Source organism: Callorhinus ursinus, unplaced genomic scaffold (assembly GCF_003265705.2).
Source record: "Callorhinus ursinus isolate GAN/ISIS: 27379988/994484 unplaced genomic scaffold, GSC_fseal_2.0 scaffold17, whole genome shotgun sequence".
NCBI classification, from domain to species: Eukaryota; Metazoa; Chordata; class Mammalia; order Carnivora; family Otariidae; genus Callorhinus; species Callorhinus ursinus.
The window spans coordinates 18,193,763-18,199,767 of record NW_027397079.1 but is presented as its reverse complement, the minus strand read 5'-3'; positions in this window follow the sequence as shown (position 1 = coordinate 18,199,767).

Sequence of the window (6,005 nt, the reverse complement as noted above, 5' to 3'; positions counted from 1 at the left end):
CTTGTCATGTTTGTTTTTCAAATAACAAAGCATCTGTGAGCTATACATCATCACCATTTTTCCTGATTTGCAAAAATCACTTCTACCCTTTTTAAGCTGAGATTCCCTCGAGCTAGATCAAATTTAATGAGATGACCTCTCTTGCATAATTCCCTTCAAAGATGTACAGAGAGATATTCTTTTACTACATTTATAATTACAGACCAATTTTATAGAATCGTCAGCAACATGCCTGGAAGAAAACTCACACAGATTGATATATGTGATGAGAAATTATTCCCACAGTTTTGTTTCTCTCCTGCAATCTCCTTGTGGCGATAGAAAGCATTAATATGGAAGAGTGTATTTTAAAACAGTAGCAACTAGATGAATGAATCATTTAGTTGAAATGCAATAAAACAGTAAGATTTTTTGGTTCCACCACAATATCTGCAGGAGGATGATATGTTAAGTAGCTCAAGTAATCCTACTCTGAGCCAGGTGAGCAGCTAGAGATTCCCTTGGATTTATCCCTGCATTTATTCAGCTGTGTCCTTTCACAGCTGTCCGTCCTGCTTGCGTTAGGGCCTCCTCAATTTACTCTGACTTGGTCAGAGGAGGGAGTGGGTGCTGTTGAGTGAGGGAAGATGGTTATATGGATGGGGACGGGGAGCATGAGAGGGTAACATGGCAATTTTTAAGGGCAATATTTTGAAGGCAGACTTATTTGAAAACTCACAACAGGGCCCTCATGGTGAAAAAAATTGCTTCCCTGTGTTCTATAAATGTGCTTATCAGTTGATAGCCTAAAGGAATGACTCTTGAAATGTCTGACTTATAAACTCAGTATCTTTACCTAAGAGAAATCCGGGGAGGGTGGGGGCAGGGGAAGAAGGAGGGAAATCAGCATAAAATCAATGTGTGAAACATTTCAAAGAGAACAAGGTACCAGATAATAAACGGGATGCCTGATGAAGATGGAACAGAGTTGGCTCCTAAGAGACAGCCATAATCCTATCCCATCCTATTTCAGTGAAATCCTTGTTCAAAGCAATAGAAAAAATGAAGTTGAATGCAGTTTTGAATGTGGGAAAGACTTTATATTTGATAGCATCTGCATGTTACCACCCTGTGTATCTCCCATACATCTGTGTAGTTGTGTGTGTGTGTGTGTGTGTGTGTGTGTGTGTGTGTGTTTTGAAGGCTATCAGATGTAAAAAGTTAGTACTCCTTTTTGTATTAATATAAAATATCTGAGTTGCTAAGTTTTCATTTGGTGTGGTCTGAAAAGGGGTATCTTCTAAACTTTACTAAAATCTAATATGGATTAGATTGCTGATTCCATTGAGGATTATATTTTAATTCTGTACCAATCATTCTTTTTTCCCCCAGAGGAGCTTGATGTAGAACTAATTTTAAAGTTTAAAAGTTATTAAATACCTAATTGAAATAACAATGAAAGTATAATTGTAACAGAAATTAACAACATATAAAGGATAACATTTTGGAGGTTTTGATGTTTGACAATTTTTGTTTGCTTATTCTCACACAGGAAGCACTTTTCTGTGTTCTAAGTATAGGATTATTTCTCACCTTGAATGACATCCTCTGAACAGCAATGTGATGTCAATGGTAGTTTCCATGGCCAACCTCCCCTAATCAGAAGAGCCGGCAAATTAAATACACATATATAATGTATATATAATCCATTATATATAATGCTTTATATACTCATTACCTATGTTTGTACAGGCTATCCATCTAAGGAGATTAAAAATATCCCCATAAATAGTTATAAATCAACATTTCCTGGGTGGGGCTTCTATCTCGAGCATCTGTAACAAAACTGAGAAAGAGGTCAATATAGCCAAGGATATGAGCTTCAGAGATTATGTGAATGACATAATAACTTTTCCTAATTTGTTTATGATGTGGCTGATGTTCCTCACCATTCAGGGTTCCCACTTTTGTTCTAGGTATTGGCCTCATGGTTTCCTGAATCACAGAGTAGAATTTTACTAGACCCAATCCGTAGACCCCATGTGGTTATACGGCATGGCCTTGGCTACCCTAAGCAGGCTGCCCTCAACGCTTATGTTCTCACAGAGCTTCAGTGAGTTGTTTTTTCCATATATTCTGTGGCTGTCCCCACTTTTAAGAGCTCTAACACAAGTCTCTGATGTGGGTAAGGCAGAGAGAAAGTGGAGAAAGAAAACCACACAAGCAGATCTCTCACATTGACTCGTTGTCCCTATTACCTGACTTGTGCCCCTAGAGACTCTCCCTATTACAACAAACTTTCTTGTCAGTCTCTTGAACATGACCAAACACATCTGAACTTTCTGGGGAACAAAGCTTAGGTTTAACACCTGACACTCTCTCCTCCATGACCTATTTTTTTAAGGTACTTTTCTAATATACGATCACGAGGAAGAGAGATATGTTTACATTAATTCAAATTCTACAACCCAGACAATGTATTCTACTCAAGATTCCCATGTAAACCATAATACCAGATGCCAAACCTAGCTAGTTAAATAAAAAGATTAATGAACACAGTGCAAAATAATCTTTTTTTTTTTTTTTCTCCTCCACTATCATGCAGTCAAGAGAGGTGAGGTCCTACTTTGAAAGTATCTTTGAGTTCTGTGGCAGGGTTCCATCATGAGTTTAGCTCATGTGTACATCGACTTCTATAAAATAACTCCTGGTGCAGGTGTCTTATGCCATGCTTTAAAATCCTAGCACTCACTCAGTTCAGTCTTCTGCTTCCTTCTACATTCACTTAGCATTTTTTTTAATATGCCTACTGTGTAGTAGGCACTTCTTTGTGTTCAGCGAGTTTCTCCAGAAATACAAATGATTACCATGCATTATCTTTAGCACAGTTTAATTTGCCAATTTGCCATCCCCTCACAGAGAGTGAGGTCCTATGGCAAAGAGTAAGTTTTGATGTGACTGTTGGAAATAAGACTCACTTGTCACAGATTGCTTCCTAAGTAGAATGCCCCACCAAGGTATTTTGTTTAAACAAAGAATACCAAAAGCATAAGAGAGGTGTATGTCAGGAAGAAGGTAGCAAGGGATAAGAAAAGGTGTCCTGAAAATAAACTTGCCAAGACTACAGTAAATGAGGCATGGAGTTGAATACCCCCAAAAGCCAGGTCAGCCATTTAGATTTGTGTGGCACTGAAGAGTTTCCTTGGATGTCGGACGTTTAGTGCAAAAACCAGGACAGTTGCTCAACCTACCCCTAACCTATTAGAAACCACAGAATCTTGGTGGGGATTGTTATGCTCGAACAGTACAAAGAAATCAAAGAATACCGCAAAGCAAGGACTGAAAGATTCTCTCTGGATTTCAGTTTTATTGCTACTTTCTTATGAGGACAATCAAAAAAGTCACTTAGTGCTTAGAACTCTTTGTACTACCTGAAAATAATCCATCACCTAAACTCACTTGATGCTTCTAAAAATGGTTCTTTAAGATAAAATATCATGGCTCATTAACTCACAAAATTAGTTGCAAGGACTATAGCCACCCTTAAAATGCAGGGAATTTAATTTTTTCTATTATTAAAATTATTGCCTTTTATATCAAATAGATGAAATTTTGTATATTTTGTGACTTATCAAAAAGTACTCACATTAAACTATTAAAATGGAATAAAATATATTTTAAGATCACTCATTTACTTTTGCCCACTTTATCAAGTGTAAATAAATGTAATTAACACTTATGTAGGGCCATGCAATTTAAAAATACATTAAGATATTTCATTAGTTATATACATCAAAAAAAGGTTTTTTTAAGACAGTATCCTCCAAATAAATCTCAGTGTATGTTTTTTACTTTTACCAAATAGTTCACGTTCCACTTAATTTGTCTATATCTGAATTTGAAATTGCTTTATATTTATTAAAAAAAAAAATCTTTTCTAAATACAAATGATCACATTTCACAAATGAATTATTTTTAGTGAGGTCATTAATGAGTTAAATATTCTTAAATATAGATACTGTTGACTTAGTGGTTTTTTGTTTTTTTGTTTTTTTTTATTTGACACAGAGAGAGAGAGAAAGAACACACAAGCAGGGGGAACAGCAGAGGGACAAGGAGAAGCAGGCTTCCCGTGGAGCAGGGAGCCCGACGCGGGGCTCGATCCCAGGACCCTGGGACCATGACCCAAGCCAAAGGCAGACACTCAGCCGACTGAGCCACCCAGGCACCCTATTGTTGACTTATTTCAAAGAGGTCTGATAAGTACAAGCAGTGCCTGAAATTTGAGAAATTGGTCAAAAAGAGTTGTCATACAAACAGCATAGTCATTGTGTAATAACAGGAGTGAAGACAAATGTTTCCCTGACATCCCCAACTGATAAGATTATATCCTAAGTCATGAGATCTGCCCTATCTTTCCTACCTCCACTTACACATGTTCACTGTTACAGAATGCTCAACAATTTGGCTCTAGAATATAAATTCCCACAGTGGCCTCCTATGGTGATGTATGGTTCATGATGGTTTAAAGACATGAGATTTACTCTTAAAAACATATTCTCATTTCATTTTATCATTAATAATTCTGATTATCCAGTTTTTATCTAAACCAGTGTTCCAAAATAGAAAGGCAGACTGATGCACTGAATCTGAATGAAAATCCATCAGGCCTTCTAAATTTATTTTCATGTTTTTGTTTGTACTTGTTATAATTCAAGAACCTTTTAATTAAAAAAAATTATTTTTTAGTGTGACTAATTGACTTGCACTTATTGAATAACTTGGTCCAAAGAAAGGCCAAGTTATTTGGTTAAAAGAAAGGCCAAAATAGAAAATAAAAGGCACTGTGGCATTTCTGTTCTGTATATATCCAAGCTGAACTTTTATTGATCACTAGGAGTCAAAACAAATTTTTTAAAAAATAAAATGAAAATATGTGGAAGAACTTTCTGGACCAGAAAAAGACAATGACCTTTCTCTATCTACTACTAAATAATGTCAGAACTTTGATTAATTATTGATTACACCCATCGCGAAGTCATACGGCAAGCTCGTAAAAAATGCATTTGCTAGTCCAGTTTTATCTGCTCTAGGAGTAAGTTTTTGGTTTTGATTAACAAACTTTTCTTCCAGAAAGAGAAAGCAGAACTGTATGCAATAGATGTTTTCAAAAACCTCAGCTATCCATTGCCTGATCGATCCTGCTCTGTTATGAAACTTTCATTTTTTGTGAATAATAATTCATTTTAATAATTTGTCCCCTTTGAGCGGGTTCTCAAAATGAGGAGATGAACCGTAGCTCACATATTGTAGGAATACAATCACAAAGCAGAAAAACCCAAGGAAGTTAAAGACCGGTAGTATGTTTACTCACTCATGACTTTAGTAAGTATTTATTGAGCATTTACCACATGGCAAGCACTGCTGAATGTCTGGGGATATAGTGACAAACAAAAAAAATAAGATCCCTGACCTGAAGTAGCTTATGTTTTAGTAGAAGTATGGATAATAAACTTTGAAGCAATAGCTAAGAAAATAACTTCAATTTGTGATGTGTTAATGAAGACAGTAAGTCAGGTGATAAGAAGAAGTGGTAGGTACTTCATACCTAGAGTAGTTAAATTCATAGAGATAGGAAGCAAAATGGCAGTTGCTAGGGGCTGGGGTGGAGGGCCTGGCTTGGGGAGTTAGTGTTTAATGAGAACAAAGTTTCAGTTGGGGAAGGTGAAGCAGTTCTAAAGATGGATGGTGGTGATGATTGCACAGCAGTGTGAATGCATATACTGGGCTATATACTTAAAATGGTGTTACAGTGGTAAATTTTACCACAATAATAAAATATGAACTAGAAAACACAGTGGTAGGGAAAAAAAGCTACTTTATTTTTTTTAAGATTTTATTTATTTGACAAAGACAGTGAGAGAGGGAACACAAGCAGGGGGAGTGGGAGAGGGAGAAGCAGGCTTCCTGCAGAGCATGGAGCCCAAATTGGGGCTCGATCCCAGGACCCTGGGATCACGACCTGA